General features: G+C 43.3%; 1 pseudogene; it reads left to right on the plus strand.

Annotated features, from left to right (window-relative positions):
- The first annotated feature begins 10394 nt into the window (after nt 1-10394).
- Nucleotides 10395-21715, plus strand: part of LOC143716461 (FGGY carbohydrate kinase domain-containing protein-like) — a 48698-nt pseudogene continuing 37377 nt past the window's right edge.

Genomic DNA, 21715 nt, shown 5'->3' on the forward strand with positions numbered 1-21715 from the left:
GTTTTCTGCATCTATACATCATCATCATCATCATCATCATCATCATCAACAACAACAACATCAACAACAACAAATATTTAATTGATATTTTTTTTACTGAAGAAAAAGGTGAAACGAATAATACACGGCATGTAACTTTTATTTATACATCGAAATAAAATTATTGACATAATATAAATGTAATATAATGTTTAACATAACAAATTGTAATATATATGCAGAAAAAGGTAAAACAATATAAATACAATATATCTATGCAGAAAAGGGTGAAACAATATAAAAAGGGGAAACAATATGAATACAATATATTATTTAACATACATTTTAATAAGGTGACACAATATAAATACAATATAATGTTTAACACAACAGATTTGAATAAAAGGTGAAACAAATAATACACAGCATGTTACTTTTATGTATACACATGAAATAGGCATAATATGAATATAATAGTGTGTAATGTAATGTTTAATATTTGTGCTTCGGTCGGGATTCGATCCTGCGTTTTGATGGTGTCTCGTTTGTACCGCGTTTGTGCGACTGGGCATGCGCGAAGGCACTAATGCGCATGCGCGACAACAGAGAAGAACGATGGCTGAGCTTTTCCCAGGGGCCATGTTAATCTGCTCTGTATCGATCCAATTTTAGTATATATGCTGCCTTAGCAAGCACAAGTTTGGTGCCCAGCTCAAGGCATATCTACACCTCGGGTTCCAGCGAGCTATCACCAAGGTGGTAGGGCCCAGCGAGCCATCTCGCCTCTGCATACCTTTGCTTGACACAATGATTGATGCAAAAGCTCAATCAGTTTAGGAATAGGACACCTTAGAGCTTTAGGGTTCATAAATGGCCAATTCCACCATGATGTATGAGAGCATCTACTGAAAGAATGGGTTGGGCAGACTTATGGATGGTACCAAAATACAAGCTCTGAATGGGCTGTGTCCTCCAGGTTTTCGAGAAAAAACCGAGTTGGCAGAAAAACGGAAAGTGCTTAGCGGATGGTGACAGAATCAACACAAAGTGAGCATTTAATGTTGTGTTTAGACTATTGTCTTTATATCTGGCATTTATAACCACCTATCTTGTGGAACTGCGTTATTTGGACCAGTAACATTAAAATGATCACTTATTTTAAGGTGGATAAAAACATGTGTACAAAATGTTTTGAGCAAATGTATCACATAGTCACACACAGACGTCAAGATTTTGCATATGATTCACAACAACGGTGACAACCAAAACAAAAAAGCTTGGGAATCAAGGATGTTTTGTACTTTGAAAGCTACCCATCATGCATTGCAGCATGAAGCTTTTTTTTATTGTCACCATTGTTGTGAATCATACGCAAAATCTTGATCTCTGTGTTTGACTGTATGATGCATTTTCTCATAACATTGTGTAAACATGCTTTTCTTTTATCCACCTTCAAATAAGTGATCAATCTAATGGTACTGGACCAAATAATGCAGTTCCACAAGATTGGTGGTTATAAATGCCTGATATAAAGACAAAAGTCTAAACACAACATTAAATGCTCACTTTGTGATGATTTTATCATCATCAACGAGGAGCTGATGACAGTCGATCTTACTTTTTCTTGGCTTTCTCTGCCACAACAATGGTGTTATACAAACACACAGTTACAACAGCCACGGTAAAGTTAAAGTAAGAAGAACTGGGACCAAGAGCCCAACTAAAGCAAACACTCATCACCACAATGGTTACTTAAAATAAAACATGATGTTGAAAATATGTCCACAATGGCCACATTTGAACTAGTTTTTAAACTGGTACGAAGGTTCGATGGACGTCTATATCGCACGTGCAGAACACGTAAAAAAAAGACGTCATAAAAACGTTCATTCTGGCTCCTCAGTGGACGTCTTTTCAACGTCCGACTTTTGTGACAAAGACGTTGAAAAGACGTCTTTTGGACATCATGTTGTTTAGTGGGTACTCCGTTGCCAACCAACACTAGCAGAGCTAGCTTCTCTCTACCCCATGCCTTGTCAACAAAATTATTCTAGTCGTGATTTCTAGTGTTTAATCCTAGGTACGAGAGACAGATGTGTTGAAAACATCAATGAGTACATGAAGCGTCTGACATCAAATGTTTTATTTAGCTACAAGTCCAACGCATACTAGAATCCTTGATGTTCAGCTCAGGGGAAAAGATGTAACGTTAGTTCACTGCACAGGATGGGAATGGAATCCTATTCCTCCTTCCCAAATGCCCCCTCGCCCAAATAGTGAACTGCCGGTACGCTGTTAACCTTAACAGTCTGAGAAGAGGATATAAGTTAGCCTAGCCTAGCCCAGTTACCAATTCGTAAAATACACTGTTACATACCAGCTACTTATGGGGCGCTCCAGCGTCTCAGCTCGGACATCCCTTAGAGATAGCATAGCCTCCTCCAACATGTCTCTCTCACCGCACAGCATCCGAAATGAACGGTGCATGGTGATGCATTTTCGCCGATCAATAAATGTTCCAGGTTGACCTCTCTGCAACAGTTCGACTCCGGTGCAGTGTCCATGCTCCGGCAGCGCCCGCGCCCACACACTTCCCCCAAACGATCCTGTACTGTATGTGGAGCCTGAAACTGGTTCAGATTTTTAGTTACTCTTGCTTTCATATTATAGTTTGAATTCATTTTCTACAATATTTATTTCATAATTTAATTAAAAATTAAAAGGTTTTTAATTAAAAATTAATAACAACCTGATAAAAAAAATTGGACCAGGCACAGGGTCCGAGTGTTTGCAAAAACAGGTATTTCATTTTACTTTAAAGGATCATTCAAACAAAATGTTAGTGCAACTCTGTTAAGGAATGCTAAATTATACTCACTGTATTTTTACTTCAGGTGACTATGAAACTGCAAAGAAGTGGTCCAAAAGAGCAGCTGTGCAGTCTTCTGTGGAGAGCTCTGATGACGTTCCCAAGAGAAAAAAACGACCAGTGTGTCTCAGCAGCTCTGATGAAGGTATGAACCTGAGCATGTGAAATAAGTTTACAAGTAAACAATTAAAGTCATTCTAAAATCATTTTTATTCATTTTTTTAAAAGATACTTCTTCAGTACCTCACCCCAAAAAGAAGAGCCGGGTGAACTGTACATCAACTGGTAGGCCTTTCTTAGTTTTAATTATTTTACTTTACCACTTGTGCACAATTTCATATTAAAAAGTGTTTGGGGGTTTTCAGAATACCAAAATTTCATTAGTTGATTGATACCAATACCAGTACATTTCATCGTTTTTCGTTTGTTCCTATTTTTTAGTAATTACCTTCTAATTTACAGTGGAACTGTCACGATGAGGTGGAAGCAAGGAGGAAGCAGGATCCAATTGCAGCACACTTTATTTAATAAACTCAAACTACATAAAGACACTGGCTAGGGCACAAGACTAAGGAACAGAACCACCAACATCAAGGTACAACAACAACATTATTAAGAACTCACAAAGACTGGACTGAAACACAGGGCTTAAATACAAGGCCAAACAAGCTAAACAAGATAACAAGGGGGCGTGGTATACATGAACACAAACGAGGAGCGGGAAAACTGAACAGGACTGAACCAAAAGCACAAAGACCGGGGGAACACAGACAGACATTACAACATAGCCCCCCCTCTATGGGCGGCTCCCGACGCCCATCAAAACTAGAGACATAGTTCGGGAGGGTGGTGGAGCGGAGGCGGTCCCGGGGGAGGGATGGCGGGCCAGGTCCGTGCAGGGAACGGGACCGGGGTCTTGCGATGGCGGACCTGGGCCATGGAACATGGGCGGAGCTGGACGAACAGACTGCCAGGGCGGAGCAGGCTGTGGGCGTGTCCACGACGGAGCAGGCTGAGGGCGAGGCCACGGCGGAGCAGGCTGAGGGCGTGACCAGGGCGGAGCAGGCTGTGGACCCTCGGGCATCCAGGGCGAAGCTGTCGGACCCTCGGGCGTCCAGGGCGGAGCTGTCGGACCCTCGGGCGTCCAGGGCGGAGCTGTCGGACCCTCGGGCGTCCAGGGCGGAGCTGTCGGACCCTCGGGCGTCCTGGGCGGAGCAGACCCTTCGGGCGTCCAGGGCGGAGCTGTCGGACCCTCGGGCGTCCAGGGCGGTGAAGACCCTTCGGGCGGCCACGGCGGTGAAGACCCCTCGGGCGGCCACGGCGGTGAAGACCCTTCGGGCGGCCACGGCGGTGAAGACCCCTCGGGCGGCCACGGCGGTGAAGACCCCTCGGGCGGCCACGGCGGTGAAGACCTTTCGGGCGGCCACGGCGGTGAAGACCCTTCGGGCGGCCACGGCGGTGAAGACCCTTCGGGCGGCCACGGCGGTGAAGACCCTTCGGGCGGCCACGGCGGTAAAGACCTTTCGGGCGGCCACGGCGGTGAAGACCCTTCGGGCGGCCACGGCGGTGAAGACCCTTCGGGCGGCCATGCTGGAGAGGACCCTTCGGGTGGCCATGGTGGTGGCCTACTGCCCCCCCCCCAAAAATTCTTGGGGGTAGCTACGGGGTCGTAGCCTGGAGAAGGCACCGGCACAGGAGAAAGAGGCAGAACCAGCGGTGAAGAGGGCTTTAGGCTGGGCAGGACCAGCGGTGAAGGAAACTCTGGGCTGAACAGGACTGGCGCAGGATCAGCGGGCTCTGGTGCAGGATCAGCGGGCTCTGGCGCAGGATCAGCGGGCTCTGGCGCAGGATCAGCGGGCTCTGGCGCAGGATCAGCGGGCTCTGGCGCAGGATCAGCGGGCTCTGGCGCAGGATCAGCGGGCTCTGGCGCAGGATCAGCGGGCTCTGGCGCAGGATCAGCGGACACCGGTTCAAGTGTGTGCGTAGCCCACACACACCACATGGCTGTGGCCATAATGGCCAGTGTTGCGGTCACTGAGGGCTCAGGCGGCGCATGCGTGGCGTGATCAGTCTCTGACTGGGAAGACGTGACGAGAACGGTCTCTGGCTGGACGGTCTCTGGCTGGACGGTCTCTGGCTGGACGGTCTCTGGCTGGACGGTCTCTGGCTGGACGGTCTCTGGCTGGACGGTCTCTGGCTGGACGGTCTCTGGCTGGACGGTCTCTGGCTGGACGGTCTCTGGCTGGACGGTCTCTGGCTGGACGGTCTCTGGCTGGACGGTCTCTGGCTGGACAGGCGGGACGTGGATAGGCTCCAGGGATACTGTGAACTGGCAGGGTGCTTCATCAGCCAAGCCCACCGTAGATGCCGAACCCCCCAAGTAAAGGGCCAGGTCAATATATCCCTCTAGGGTCCAACCGGTATAATCATCCGGCATCAGTTGCGCGATATCCGCATCCAGCCCGCTCCAGAACAGGTCCATGAGCTCAATGTCATTCAGCGATCCCAGATGGCAGCAGTTCAAAAAGTCCCTCACATACTTCTCGATCCGCTGGCCATCCTGAAACATAGAGGCTAGAAATCTTCTTAGTACCTGGTTGCTAACAACTGCTGGATCCATTGGCGGTGAGTTCTTCTGTCACGATGAGGTGGAAGCAAGGAGGAAGCAGGATCCAATTGCAGCACACTTTATTTAATAAACTCAAACTACATAAAGACACTGGCTAGGGCACAAGACTAAGGAACAGAACCACCAACATCAAGGTACAACAACAACATTATTAAGAACTCACAAAGACTGGACTGAAACACAGGGCTTAAATACAAGGCCAAACAAGCTAAACAAGATAACAAGGGGGCGTGGTATACATGAACACAAACGAGGAGCGGGAAAACTGAACAGGACTGAACCAAAAGCACAAAGACCGGGGGAACACAGACAGACATTACAACAGGAACCTCAGCTGCCATTTCCCCGAGCATTTAAACCCAACAAACAAACCACACTAACACCAGCAAGACCTGAAGATTATACCATTCTTGATGCATCATTAAGACCAGTGCCTCCTAGAGACATCCAGAAGAATGGTAAATGCAAAACATAATTTGAAACTTAGTTTTTACCTTTATTTGAATGAATCAATCTTGATTCTCCCAGATCAACTCCTGAGTTACTCACTCAGAGAATCATCAGCATTGAGAGTGAGATGAAGGCGATGAGGAGCTCAACAGCAGCCCTGTATGAACTGTGCTCGTGCCCTGGGTGATGGGACTAGTCAGCGAGTGGAGGAGATGAGCCTTGATGTGTGTGGCACTATGGAGGAACTCCTCTCTCTCTCGAAGAAAAAATGAAGAGGAGACATTTCGGAATAGTGTGGTATGTTAATAGTGAACTATCCGTGAAATGCCAAAAAAGTGTTAGAATTAAGTTAAATAACAAAAGTTATTACCATTTTGAAAATGTATTCCATCTTGTAGACACACCATTTAAGTCTTGTTGGAGGTCCAAACCCTGGGGAAAACACCCGGCGGGTGATGCGGGCACTGGCCTCCTACAGTGTGTGGAAGGAGTTTAGTCTGAAGGGGAAGAAAGGGAAGAGCAAGTCCTATATGTTAGTGACACAAAAAACCTGTATTACCAGTACTTTTTTAACCATTGCTGCATAGTTAAGGAATTTAATATTACAGAGGCAGTGATGATGTCCAATCCTAGAATCCAGCAAGCAACAGTGGAGGACATTGTGGCAGACACACTTAAGCTCCAGCAAGCTGTCAGAATGTAAGCTCCTTTGGTGCAGTTTTCTATAAAATAGTTATTATATTCTAATTACATAATTAAAAAAAAAAGGGAGATTACATGTTTGTCAGGAACCAATCAGACACCACATCCTTCACAACACAATGATCACTCTCACCAGAATTCTAATCACCTGCACCTGTTCACAATCAATAGCCTCTGAATAAAAACACTCACCACAGCTTCATTCACCGTCAAGCCTCCAACAGGAACAGACCATTTCCCGCTTGCCCCAAAGTCTATCTCCTCGTCATCGCCGACCAAGTAACGTATACTCACCTGTGTATTACTGACCTCTGCATTCCTGTTCCACTGTCTTCAGACATCCTACCCGAGTCCTGGTTTCCTGCATTTCCTGTCTGTATCCCTGTTCCCTAGAATCCTGTATTTTCCTGAGTCCCTGTGTTCACGCCGAGTTGTCTCATCCACGACGACACCTGAAAGAGAAAAGACAAGTATGAATGATCTGTGACCGCTTGACATCCAATTAACCTGAAGAGGACCTGCTCACCTGTTATCTGCCCCGCACGTAGAGACCCTCACCGCATCTGCACCTGAACTCTGAGAATACTCACCTATGCACTTGTGTCACGTTCAATAAAGCTGTGTTTGGATTCACTTACCTCTGTCTCCTTGCCTGTATCCTGACAATGTTCAGTTCACTTAGTACTTTTCTTTTACTAAAAGTAGAAACAATGTGAAGTTGACCGTTTAGTCACTGGTTTGATTTACTTAAAGTTGCACAAACAAAGAACATCTGACTGTACATGTGAGTGGAGCATTTCACAGTCTGTCGTTTAGGTCATGTCGTTTAGGTCAGTTAGGCTTGGGGTAGGTTTGAATTTTAATTATTCCAATTCCGCTCATCCGAATCTAATTAACGGTAATTTAGGTAAAACAAAAGTTTGGATCTCGTGCTATAAGCTAACATGATTAGCGCATCTCACCTCGTCATAATTTACATATAGTTGACATCTGACAATCCTAACAACAAATAAAATATCAAAATGAAAAATATAATTCATGGTTACTCACATAGAGCGCAGCTGGAGTTTTTTCTTATATCGTTCAACAACTGCTGAACAACCGTCCTTCTTCATTTGGTGTAATGGCGGGTTGCGAACCAACATCAATAGGTGCATGTCGCCACCTACTGTCATGAAGTGTGAAGAGAACCGGTTCTCACGTAATCCCTATATCCGATTTTGTAATCCACTAATCCTAATAAACTCACTATTGCATTTATTTGTTTCCTGCATTTTAACCATTTAGTAAATACAATTACTGGATTTATAGTATATTTATAGTTATCTTACATGATTAATACAATGAAACCATCATATTTTAAATAAATTATATTGACCAGCTACTTTTCATTTTGCAGCAGCAAGACCAGAGAAAATGTGTGCAGCAGCAAGATGAAGATGATGAAACACTCCTACTTTTGGAAAACAAATAAGACTTTTTGATTTTTTTGTTGTTGAAATTTTCGTATTTTTTTCCTTAAAGTAAGATCAAATTAATTAAAATGAATGTATATGCCAAATTTTCACTTCTCAATAACTTGTTAACTTTTAATATATATATATGTTAAAAATTATATGTTAATTATTTATTATCTTGAGGTGGAGAATGTCATTAACTAACTGCTGATTATTAAATGATATAAATGTTTTCTAGGTGATTGATTCTTGAGGCACACATGTGTGTGACACATTGATGCATGCGGTGCATACACACAATAGTACAGGTAACACTGAATAAATGCTGATTAAATGTATGCAGTGTTTTTTGTTGTTGTTTTTACGTGGTATTTTGGTCGTTGTTACTACTAAAACGGTCCTTTGATGTTACCTCCTCAGAACATACCAGTTAGGTCATTGAGACGTAGGGCCTACTCATCACGTTCTTGCTGACGTACCACAATAACGTTGCCACGACGAATACAGGAATCACAAAGTTACGTGCTGGAACGTTATTTGGCACGTCGTTACGACGAATATGGGCCGGTCCTGTTACGTCTTCACAACGTAACTGTGTTAGCTGGGATATATGATAGCTAGCTAGTAAGTTAGGGTAGTTAGGTAATAAATGTTTTATATCCTTAAGTTTGTGATTAGTTTATTTATTTAATCAACCAATCAATAAATCAATCTACATTCTGAATCTTGCAGGGCTTATAATTTCTGTGGGATGTTATCAATCCTACAGGACAGTATGTGGACAAACCTACAGGACTCAGCAACAGGCGCGTCTTAGACATGGGCATTCGGGGCTTCAGTCCCGGATGTTTTTTTTATAGCCCCGGATCTCAAAAAATGTAATTTATTGATAATTATTATTATTATTTAATAAATTTGTATTTATTTAAAAAATGAACAGGTCTTTTAATCTATCCTTCGGAATCATGTATTAAAGACGATTAAAATGTGTTCAAGCAGATCAAAGTTACTGTGGTTACAATAATATGCTTGCATTTAGAGTGCACACCAGAGGAGAGAGAGAGAGAGAGAGAGCCTGAAAGAGCCATTGGTTAAAGGGTAGAGTTATAGAAATTGTACTTGATTTAAAAAAAAAACTGCGCTGGTATCCGATCGGTATCGGTCGATACTCAAAATTGTTGGTATCGGATCGGATCGGTTCAGAAAAAATGGTATCGGGACATCCCTAATAATTTCTGGTAGGCTATATCTAAGTTACCCAGGAGCTTTGTTCACATAGGCTTAGCTTGATGAATCGAGTCATTGAACACAGCAGGAGAGAACGCAACGTTAGCCAGCTAGCTAAAGCTCCAGTGAAAAATTATTAGCTAACGCTACGGAGGCCATAATATTTTTGACTCATGGCTGAAGTTAAGTTTCTCCAGCTCTCCCCAGGTTGGCAAAAATGCATCTCAAAATGCATCAGATTGATGGTTTCAAATATGGAATATTTAAATTTTTCTTACAGGGGGAGCGTGCCCCCGAACCCCCCCTAGAGGGGTAATATCCTTCTCACCTTTTTCACCCCTGGCCCGCTTTCATGCCTGCTTTAGTTCCTTTTCCAGACTTATACAAGCAGACTGTTGGAGTGATGTGTGTGTGTGTGTGTGTGTGTGTGTGTGTGTGTGTGTGTGTGTGTGTGTGTGTGTGTGTGTGTGTGTGTGTGTGTGTGTGTGTTTGTGTGTGTGTGTGTATAAATAGATGTAGATAAATATAGATAGATAAATATCTAAATACACAGTATATATACATAGTTTTATATTCATTTTTTAAAATATTATTTCATATTCATGTATTATTTATTTGTGTTTCTGTGAATAGCTGTTACAGTTCTACAAATAAAGCATTCTATCTTTTTACCTATCATTTAAAATGCTACAAAAAATGCACCTGAATGCAGGAAATGAAGTGTTTAATGCCCAACGTTCCCTGGGGGAGGTCCCCCAGACCCTCCATTGATGATATTATTGCTTATTATTATGTGCCTCTGAGTAGAAGTAGTAGTTACCAAAAGCGGGGACGGGTGGTGCGGACTGGGCTAAGCCCCCAATGTATCAAGACCCTAGCAACGCCCCTGCTCAGCAATATCCTGTTCTGTAGGATTTTCATTCTGTCTTGCAGGATTCCTGCATTAACCCCGCACAGTGAGTGCAGGGTTTGAAAGGGTTTTATTCTAACTATCCCATAGTAACTATCCCATAATGACCTCGGCATGAATGCTATTGAGTCTCGCGCGGTCGTACTTTTTGGTCGCGCTCGAGCACCGTAAGCGAAAATCCAAAGTACATTGTGAATGTTTTTCTCTTCAGTCGCTGAAACTCTGACTGAAGTCCTGCAGAAGTGAACGAGAGTAAACGCGTTTACTCCAGACGCGCGCGAAGCAGGTAGGAGTTTCACTGTGAGAGACTTAATGTTACAGTCATTCTACCGATGTAAACTAACAAAGCAGTTGCAAACGGATATGAAATTTGCATGAAGGAAATAGCGCGCTGTATTCAGTTTTATCTTTTTGCAGTAGTGAGAGTGAATTAACTAACGTAATGACAGTAATGAGGGGAGTTCACCCAAATATTAACCCATGTGTGTGTCCGTCTGTCTGTCGCTGTGTGTGTGTGTGTGTTTGTTTGTCTGTCTCTCGCTCTCTCTCTCTCTCTCTCTCTCTCTCTCTTCTCACTCTCCCCCTCTCTCTCTCTCTCTCTCTCTCTCTCTCTCCCTCTCTCTCTCTCTCTCTCCTCTCTCTCTCTTCACCTCTCTCCCCCCCTCTCTCTCACTCTCCCTCTCTCCCCCCCCCTCTCTCTCTCTCTCTCCCCCCTCTCTCTCTCCCCCCCCCCTCTCTCTCCTCCCCCCCCCCCTCTCTCTCTCTCTCTCTCTCTCTCTCTCTCCTCTCTCTAGCTCTCACTCTCCCCTCTCTCCCCCCTCTCTCTCTCTCTCTCTCCCCTCTCCCCCCCCCCTCTCTCTCTCTCTCTCTCTCTCCCCCCCTCTCTCTCTCCCCCCCCTCTCTCTCTCTCCCCCCCCCCCTCTCTCTCTCCCCTCTCCCCCCCCCTCTCTCTCTCTCTCTCTCTCTCTCTCTCTCTCTCTCTCTGTATGTGTGTGTATATACCTTCTAAGCAGAAGTTATGAGGATAAAAAAAAGAGTCAGGAAATTACATGGTTAATTTGTACATCATTGTAATGTTTAATCATTGTTTAATAAACATATATGGCACCTTTTTCCAAGTCTTCATTTGTCACTCTTTCGTTCTTTTTTTTAAATATCGCAATAATGATCGTACAGTGGTCTTTACACCAAGGTATTATCGTATCGTGAGATTTGGTCGTTACATTCCTATTATTTACAAGTCATAACTTTTGCCAATATTTGGAATAGAATTTAAAATATATATATACTACAAATATTTTTCTATTAATTTAGTGTGCCTTTACATTGCTTCAATGCGTTACTATTTTAGCGTCATATTTCTATCCCGTGCTGCGTGAATCCAGGTCACTTCTGAAACTTTACAGTATGCAATTGGCGTCGGTTCTCTTAGCAGCATGAAAAATAATAGTGTTATTCAATGGATTATATAGGCTGAAGCCTCGAATGCGAGTCAAGACTGCTCCCTTTACAATCACTAATGCTGTCGCTCTGTCATTTCATCACGATCTCACAAAGTGCAATGAAGCCGCCAACAATGCACAATAAATCTCTAAGGCTACGCGGCGACCCCAGCGACTTCAGACTCAAGGCTCGTCCCGCTGTGTGCTTTTTCTCAGACGGCGTGGCTTATGGCGTTATTTTTTAGTCAAAAGTTATGAGCGTGTAAGACATGCTCACGAGCACATTATGTTATTTCACACGCGCAAAAATGAACCTTCAGCTGGCATGATAAAAGTACTCGCGCACAAATTCAACAACCGAGAGGTGTAGAGGTAGCTGCGAGCGAGCGCCTGGCATACTCTCATAGGTTAACTCTGCTTGTACAGTGGAATCCTGCTCGCGTGCAGCGGGCTTCTGCTCGCGGAGTGCTGTTTTGCTCGCGCAGTGGATTTCTGCTCGCTCAGCTGATTTCTGCTCCCTCGAGTCTACATGACTTTTGACAATTTGGGGGCGGAACCAAGGAGGGCACTGACCCTCTTATGATTGGTCACTTTAATCGTAATCACAACCACAGGGACATCTTTGTACTTTGATTGACAGCTCTCATTACAGGAAGAACGGAGTCAAAGTATCTGACGGAGTTTTTTTATTTTTATTGAAATATCAAGATTTACAGACAAACATGGCTGCATAACTTCCTTTTCTTTAGAATAGGATACAAGGACAATATAGTCAGAGGGAGCAGCTCTTAATACAACAAGAATATAAATGTAGTCTTAGTACAAAAATAAGGATATTTGTAAGCAAAATAAACATTTTAATAAATAAACGGTAAGGAATTATAATATAACATGACATAAGGGGAGAATTCAGTCTTTGTTCATCCATTTATCTTAGTTGGGAAGTGTTTTAGGGTATCATATATTTTTTGTGCTTTAGGACCTTTCAAAGTTTTTAAGGATTTTATATACAGTTTAAATTCATTAAAAAAAAAAAAAAAACTCCGTCAGATCCTTTGACTCTGACTTCCTGTAATGAGAGCTGTCAATCAAGGTACAAAGATGTCCCTGTGGTTGTGATTACGATTAAAGTGACCAATCATAAGAGGGTCAGTGCCCTCCTTGGTTCCGCCCCCAAATTGTCAAAAGTCATGTAGACTCGAGGGAGCAGAAATCAGCTGAGCGAGCAGAAATCCACTGCGCGAGCAAAACAGCACTCCGCGAGCAGAAGCCCGCTGCGCGCGAGCAGGATTCCACTGTACAAGCAGAGTTAACCTATGAGAGTATGCCAGGCGCTCGCTCGCAGCTACCTCTACACCTCTCGGTTGTTGAATTTGTGCGCGAGTACTTTTATCATGCCACCTGAAGGTTCATTTTTGCGCGTGTGAAATAACATAATGTGCTCGTGAGCATGTCTTACACGCTCATAACTTTTGACTAAAAAATAACGCCATAGTGGCTTCTCACTCCGGATCCAGCGATGCGGTGATGCTTCGCTGAAGAGATGAAAACCAGTTGTACCAGCCTAATCGAGCTATGTTTATAGGGCGTGACCACGCCCTTTCTGGCGGGACGTGATGAAATGGGCGTGAAATGCCCCCATTGGATATGTGTCACGCAGAGCCACTCTCGATAGGCTGCTGCTGTTGGCGCAGGGCAGCCAATAGGCGCGCAAGCCGTCTTAACCTATGTCTGCATGCTGCTGCACAGCGTTTTACATTAATTCAAAATTAAGGATAATTTTTGGCTTCAATATCTCGTGGAAAAGAGGTTTTCCCCATAGCGTAAGATATTACGCAGTACTCGTTCCCTCTCTAGAGAGAACCGAGGTTACGTTAGTAACCGAGTACGTTATAAAAACAGTTTAGTTATGTAAAAATAAACCTTTGTAGATCCTATAATTAGGCACATTGCTGACACCTTTCTTTTTGACATTTTAATGGAGTCAAAGCTGTTATTTAAGGGGTTCCAGAGCCCCACGAACACCTGTATTTTGCACACTGATTCTAACCCAATTTGACAATGATCCTGCTTTATGTTTGTAGTTATAGCTATTACTTCAAAGTGAATTGACTAACTGATTGATTGAGTGATTGAATTACATTTCCCCCAGGGTTAGGGTTAAGAGAATAGTTATGAAGAGAAGCAGAGATATTCAGAGCTTCTTCAAAAAAGAAAAGAGTCAGAGGCAGCCACAGCTTCTACAGCAGCAGTGAAACGGCTCAGTATAGGTACAGCAGTATTGATGAAGAGCAGTCAGCTCCTCCTGCACAGGTTGGTAGGCTAAGGCCCCATCCACACTACTGCGTTTTAGTTTAGAAACGGAGAATTAAAACGAAGACGATCTCCGTCCACACCAGCGTTTGAGCTGCGTATTAGAACTGATCTCCTTCCACATTAAAACGACTGAAAACGCGGATCACGTGACCATTCACCTACACTGGGCATGCGCGTGCCGGTGTAAACAGGAAACGGATTGATTATTCCTCAGATTTCTCTGAGGTTGTTAAGTGCCGATCTGGACATTCAAGAGTTTTCGCACCATTCCTCAGGAACCACAACTTCATTGATAAAATTATCCCACCATGTGCTGGTTCGTCCCGGCTTAACCCATGACCGACGCTCCATGTATGGTCGATACCGCCGCTGCACACGGGAACTGTCACAGGTCGCTGGAATAATAGCTTGCCTCCGGTGCATGTAGGCAGTTATAGCATTGTGAAATGCAGAATTTACTTGCTCTAACGTAACTGGTAGTCCAGGCTGTTGTTGTGCGTTTTATTCCGTTGTATGACATCCAATCAGAGAGCCGAGCGTGAGCCTCTGCGTCATCGTTTCTAAAGTCCTCCGTTTTGACCCGTCTTCACTAAAACGCCCTCCGGAGATTCAAAACGCAAAACGGGGTCGGCAGCGTTTCTAAACTTCTCTGTTGTAGGTCTTCATTTTTGCCGTTTTAGTGTGGACGGGAGGTGCAAACGTAGCAAAAGGTCTCCGTTTCTAAACTAAAACGTAGTAGTGTGGATGGGGCCTAAGTCATGCTTGGATAGTTTGAATTTACCATGTAGCCTCACATTCAAGTTGTTTGTCACTCCAGTTATACAATTACAACTGTCTGAAACATCGCTACACTAGAACAATAGTTAAAACAGTTGTAAAAGACAGAAGAACAATAATAAAATGTGCATAATACATAAATACACACACACACACACACACACACACACACACACACACACACACGTGTGAAGAGACAAGGACTTTAATCCACAACAAGGAAATAGCTCTTAGAAAATGTGTACCCTATCCTGAACATAATTACTGATTAAAAATAGACGTTAAAATAACCAGAGATACTTGAGGACTATGATAAGTGGAAATGGAATAAAAAAATGACTTTTTAATTTGGTTGGTTGTTTCTTTACCCTATAATTATCGCTCTTCCGATGTTGTGAGCTGCAGGCTCCCGTCGGATGCAGCGCGACCCCTTCCGGTCGAGCGAAGTAATAACCAAACACATAAAGCCTTGTTTATACCCGACGCGTCCGCTAGAGCGCGAAGGTGCGCGCGGCAAAAATGACGTTATTGCGGTGTGGGCGGTCGTGTGCGTTTGGGTGCGCAAGACCCCATTTCGCCTGGCGGTGTGCACGGCACTTTTTGTAAAATCTTGCTCGGCGCCGCATCCGAAGATGAACGACTTTGAGCCGAATCTGGCCGAACTGGTACGTCTGTACCAGCATGTTTATGATCCTTCTATACACAGAGACATTTGCATTTTGTGAATAGGAATACATTTGCATTAAGCACCCAGTTTGCACTTGTCTAAAGTAACTGCTTACATTTACAAAATAAGCCTACAATAGCAGAAGTAAGCCCTGCTGATGAAATTAAGGTTTAAACACTCTTCAATAAGGCTTCAGTTGTTTAACTAGTTTACATGCAGTGAAAGTACAATAAACCTACTGCATTTATTACTCTTTTCATATGAATTTCAGCAATTAATAACCGGCAAGCTACTTCTTCACTGCTGATTCCTGGTGGTTTAGAGGAGAATTACTCCAAGTCGCCCCCTGTCGTTTCACAGAATAGCACAACGGCGAGCGCGTCAAGTATAAACGCCTCGTCTGTTTGGAGAGGTGCGCACGCAGTCAGCCGAGACTCGCGCTCGTGCGGACGCGTCGAGTATAAACAAGGCTTTACCGATCTTGCACACCCGTCGCGTCATTTTTGCCGCGCGCATCTTCGCGCTTGTGCGGACGCGTCGAGTATAAACAAGGCTTTACTCCGTGTCAGCGCGCGCTCTGATCGGTAAAGTGGCACAGACTTCTCTCGAATCATCTCCTGCAGCAGTCTCCGGCCAAGCATCACTTAACTCCGCCTCCGTTTCCCTCGTAAGCTGATATTAGTATTTAAACATTCTGAATTACAAACATTACATTACAAACAAAACATGTTTGTAAAAATAATTTAAATAACACGGTTTTGGCGGTTATAGAGCTCTAATGACGGTGTTTAACTATAAGCGTCGGTCTCACGGTTATATAATAACTGTCACACCCCTATATGTAAGTGTGAACTCGTGAAATGATGTTTTATTAACAGAGTTCGGGAGAAGCACTTTCAGATAATTAACCTAGTAATTGTCATGGGAGTCATCCAGGCAACTCAATTAACATAAGGAGGTATACATACAGTAGATTTTACCGCTGTTATATGACAGTTTTCCAGCGTCCATCCACCACCCCATCTCCTCACTTAGTTGTCCTATCCCAAACCTGGGATTACTCTGGGTTCGGGCCAAAATCTGTTATCCAAATACAATGTATTATTACAGTATCAACTGAGGGTGCTCTTGCTTGTGTTTGAGGGTGCTTAGCACACGTGTGTGTGTGTGTGTTTCCGCAGGTGTCCAGTGAGATGAGCAGGTATTATGTGGCGGTGGATGTGGGCACTGCCAGTGTTTCGAGCGGCTCTGGTCACTCCAGACGGTCAGGTCAAGCACACAGCAGAGGAGCCCGTTGTCATCTGGGAGCCGCGTGCGGAGCATTATGAGCAGTCGTCAGCTGATATCTGGAGCAAGTGCTGCCGGGCCGTGAAGGTGGGTCGACCATCTGTCCGGCAGGCACATAAACTGTGCATCATCATTGTCTAGGACTCTGTTGGAGTTGTGTTGGTCAAACGGCTGTTTGCGTTTATTTTCAGGGAGTGACTCAGGACATTGACGTGACGTGTGTTCGAGGGCTCGGGTTTGATGCCACCTGTTCACTGGTGGCTCTGGATCGGCACTTCCAGCCCGTGGCTGTCAATCACACAGGTGAGGCGTGTTCATCACTCGTGCGGAGAGCGTGAGCCAGCGCTCTGACCCAGTGTTACTTGCAGGCGTCCGAGAGAGGAACGTGGTGATGTGGATGGACCACCGGGCCGCAGAACAAGCCGCTCGGATCACACACACCAAACACAGAGTGCTTCAGGGGGTCGGCGGGGTGATGTCGCCCGAAATGCAGCCGCCCAAACTACTGTGGCTCAAAGAGGTGAGGAGCGCTGGGATCCTGAGGAAGAGCGAGAGAACTATAAACACTTGTGTTTCAGACGCTTGTTTCTTCTTTTGCGGTTAGAATCTGCAGGAAACCTGTTGGAAAGACGCGGCACATTTCTTTGACCTTCCAGACTTTCTATCCTGGAAAGCTACAGGGTCCTTATGCAGGTGAGATGCAGGATCCGCACAACTGTTTCATAGACGACATTCATTCTGTGATAAAAACAACTTTAGGGTTGTAGATCTACAAAACTGCTGATGCAGCTCAATATATGTAATTGACTACAGTAATGTATATGAAATTACTTCTTTAAATCAGATCCATCACTTCAACCACTTTAGCCAAGTCAAATCTTTAAAGCAGATTTTTACAAAAGATTTTAACATGTTCCTTGAGGTTCACTTAGCTTTTTTGCACAAAGAACACAAACAAATATACAGTTATGTCACAAATATTTTATATATTTCAAATATGAGGGAAGAAGAAAACACTAAAACTTGTTTAAAGGGATAGTTCACCCAAAAATGTAAATTCTGTCAGGATTTACTCTCCCTCGTTCCAACCCCGTAAGACATTCGTTCATTTTCAGAACACGAATTAAGATATTTTTGATGAAATCTGAGAGCTGGATCACTCCTCCATAGGCTTCTAAGGGATTGAAACTTGTTCCTCGAAAAGTTATTAAAGACATCGTTAAAATAGTCCAAGTGAATACAGTGGCTCAATCTTAAGTTTATCAAACGATGAGAATACTTTTAGTGCGCAAAAACAAACAAAAATAACGACTTTATTTCAACTATTAATTTCCTTCTCTGTGGGCCTCGAGTCAGTTAACTAGTGTAACAGCGTATGCTTCTGTTGTTGTATGTCACACGCATCACCCACATGACCAGCGTCGGCCAATAGTGAGCCTATGTGTGACGTAGATCTAAGCAATCACACTACGTTGACTGACTAGAGGCCCACAGCGATATAAATATATAGATATGCCTGTTCTGGTAAATTCTTACTGAAGTCCTTAAGTGAGTTTGCTGCCTTTGCTGTGAGGGAGATGCTCACAGAAGCTGCTGCACACCAAGACCTGCAGGTAGAAAAAAATAAGGAAAGCCTTAAATATAAATATGGTAAGCCTTACTAGTAATGTGATAATTATTTTTAAGGTTCTCGACATTTTTTAAATAAATACTGTAATAATAATAATAGTAGTTCAAAGTATGAATAGTTTTTAGTCAAATGACATAAAAAGACCAGGCCCCTCGACACTCTTAAAACTTTTCTCCCTCAAACAGCAAGCTAACGTTACTTATGCAGGCTACACACAGCAATATAAACAACATCTCTTCACGTCGTTCTTGTAAAATAATAACAATAATAAGTAAACAAACCTCAAAATCACTTTGCTGAGAATGATACACCAGCAGCCGAGGTGTTGAAGATATCCTCTGGTAGTGCGCGCGATATTAAAAAATGCGCGTGCGGCGTGTCATTCGGGTGAGTTCGTCAGGTGAAAGGTCATCATGTGGGTCATTTTATTTACGGCTAAATTATTCATTAATTTTACTAATAGTTAGATTGGGCAGGCATCCACAAAAGGGCCTTTAATTACAAAAAAAGGATAGGAAATTTTGCCTTGACAAAAGGGCTCTTTGGGCACCAAGGGGCAAAGGGCCAGGTGCTCAAGCAGTGATCCACACAGCATGTCTTGCTCTCCTGATGCAGGTCTCTCTGTACTCTTGTCTGTAAGTGGACGTATTCTCCGTCTGAAGGCTGGGACGACACCTTCTGGAGCGCCATCGGCTTGGAGGACCTGATGGAAAACAGCTACTGTAAAATCGGTGGGAGAGAGTAAAGCTCAGGTGTCTGTCTGTGTTCAGCCGGTCGTGTTGACTGATATGTGTGTGTGTGTGTGTGTGTGTGTGTGTGTGTGTGTGTGTGTGCAGGTGAGCAGACTTGTATTCCTGGGACTCCTGTAGGACGATGACTGACCGCAGAGGCGGCTGCAGATCTGGGCCTGAGACCGGGAACGGCTGTGGCCGCTTCACTCATAGACGCACACGCAGGAGGGTTAGGTATGATACGCCACACCAGCTGAGTGCTAATGCAGCGCTCGCTCATCCACGGCTCTTTGAAATGAAGAGAAAACTGTGTCATGGCCTCGTTTACACTGCAGGTCTTGATGCCCAATTCTGATTTGTTGCCTATATCCAATTTATTTGACTGTCCGTTTACACGTCTTTTTCAATTGTGACCCATTTCCGATTTGACATACTATCTGAAACATCGCGCATGCTTAAAGTTGGTTCTTGCACAGATGGACGAATGCGAAATATGCTTGATGCTAGCTCTGCGATATATGCGAAGTTCGCCAAACATCAGCATGATTGTGAGGCGGAGGACGACGAAAAGGGCCATCATCGCAGCAGCGCATGTGCTTCAGTTATTGTGTGCGAGAGATCTCGGGACTGCTGGGAACATACAACACGATCTCATGAAAGTGCGTAACTAATTTTATTTCTCGCGCCATTTATACGCCAAAAATAGTTTTGCGTGCATAATACGCACTGTAAACCCCTTGGGTAGGATTAGGGGTGTGGAGTGCGTGCGTATTACACACCATAAAGAACATATTATTGAAATTACCATTGTTTGGAAGCGCTATATAAATGCCTCATTCATTTATATCATATGCACTCAAAAACTATTTTTGGTGTAAATGGCACGAGAAATAAAATTAGTGGTATAGATATGCACTTTCATGAGATTGTGGCGGGCTTTAACGAGAAGCAGTGGGTCCGAAATGTTAGGATGAGCTAGCCAACTTTTGATATGTTGTGTCATCGTGTGTCCACATTCCTCTCCTATGACGACACCATCCGTCCCTTCGCAGATGCGTGTCGGGGTTGTCTCTCGTCATTAAACCGCGGAGACGTAATGCCTCAGAAAATCCTGCCTTTTACATGACAGTCGCATTGGCACATATATCATTTATATCTGATTTATTTCCACATATGAACGAGGCCTGAAACAGATCTCGAAATATCCGAATGCATGCGTTTTTTCCCTGTTTACACAGTCATATAACACATCCGATCTGTGTCACATATGAGCAAAAAATCTGAATTTGGTCTCATTTCACTGACAGTGTAACCAAGGCCATAATGAATGCATTTACACTGCGTTAAATATGGTGTCACTCCACTTCTGTTTGAGTGTGTGACCTTCGACAACCCGCTTCACTCCTAAATAGATCAGGTCTTTATATTTTTATCACTACAACACATATTGTTATTTTGATTAAACAATCATCATGTGTTCTAAAATAGAAGCAAAGAGACTATACATGTAATATAGGTTTACATTTATGTAATTTTAATGCTCTGGCCTTTGCAGATATTTAAAATATGGCCATCTTTAAGCATGACTCTTTGGATTTATATGAAATGGTAACACTTTACAATAAGATTACATTTTTTAGCATTAACTTAGGTTAATAAATGTTGTATAAGTATTATTCATTGTTAGTTTGTTAATTTCAACATTTACTAATACATTTTAAATTGAGTTTTAATTTTTATTTTATCTGTTATTACCTTAGTTAATGTACTATGAACTAATATGAATGATCAAGGTACAATTGTATTGCTCAAATATTAATACATGCAGTAAAACATATATTGCATAATGCATATAGTTCATGAAAGCTAGCTAATACATCCTTGTTAACAAATGGGACTTCCAAAGTGTTACCTATGAAATTTATATAGGCTATGTTTCTAGGTAATAGCTAAAGAAACACATATCTGCAATATTTTAATGTCTAAATTTATTTCTGTATAGTTAGTTATGTAGAACTTCTCATTTTAATATATTCATATTTATATATTTATTTAATTTAGCACATTTCAGTTCAGCACTGTTTTACTGGAGTGTTATGTTTGTTTTTAATCCAGTATCCATTTAAAAAAATATTGGTTGAATAATCGGTTATCGGCATGTACGGTCAAACCTAAATATCTGTATCTGTAAAATCCACTATCGGTCGACCTCTACTGTAAACAACAAGAACAAGCAGGAACACTTTAATTTCCTCATAATATCCACTGCAGCATCAGCTTTTTTCTCTCTGTGTCTGAAATGCTTCGATCAAGGATTCAGTCTCTCGAAACCCCGCCTCTCTGAGAGCTGCTCTGCTCTGATTGGTCAGATGGCCCAGTCTGCTGTGATTGGTCTGAAACCAAACCCTCATTATCATATCTGAATCTCAGCTCTTGATATACACTGGGATGCGAACATTAACAATACCGTGGGTTTTACCATATCAGGAAGTGAGACTGGAATTACAGGTTGACTCATTTCAGTTCAGAATCGCTTTCTTTTTGGAGACAAAAAATCTATTTATCGGAACTTTGATCATTGAAACGATACTCGGTTACTAACGTTACCTCGGTTCTCTCTAGAAGAGGGAACGAGTATTGCG

The sequence above is a fragment of the Siphateles boraxobius genome, unplaced genomic scaffold, assembly GCF_051911475.1.
Source record: "Siphateles boraxobius isolate OS27281-9 unplaced genomic scaffold, OSU_SipBor_1 6, whole genome shotgun sequence".
Classification (NCBI taxonomy): domain Eukaryota; kingdom Metazoa; phylum Chordata; class Actinopteri; order Cypriniformes; family Leuciscidae; genus Siphateles; species Siphateles boraxobius.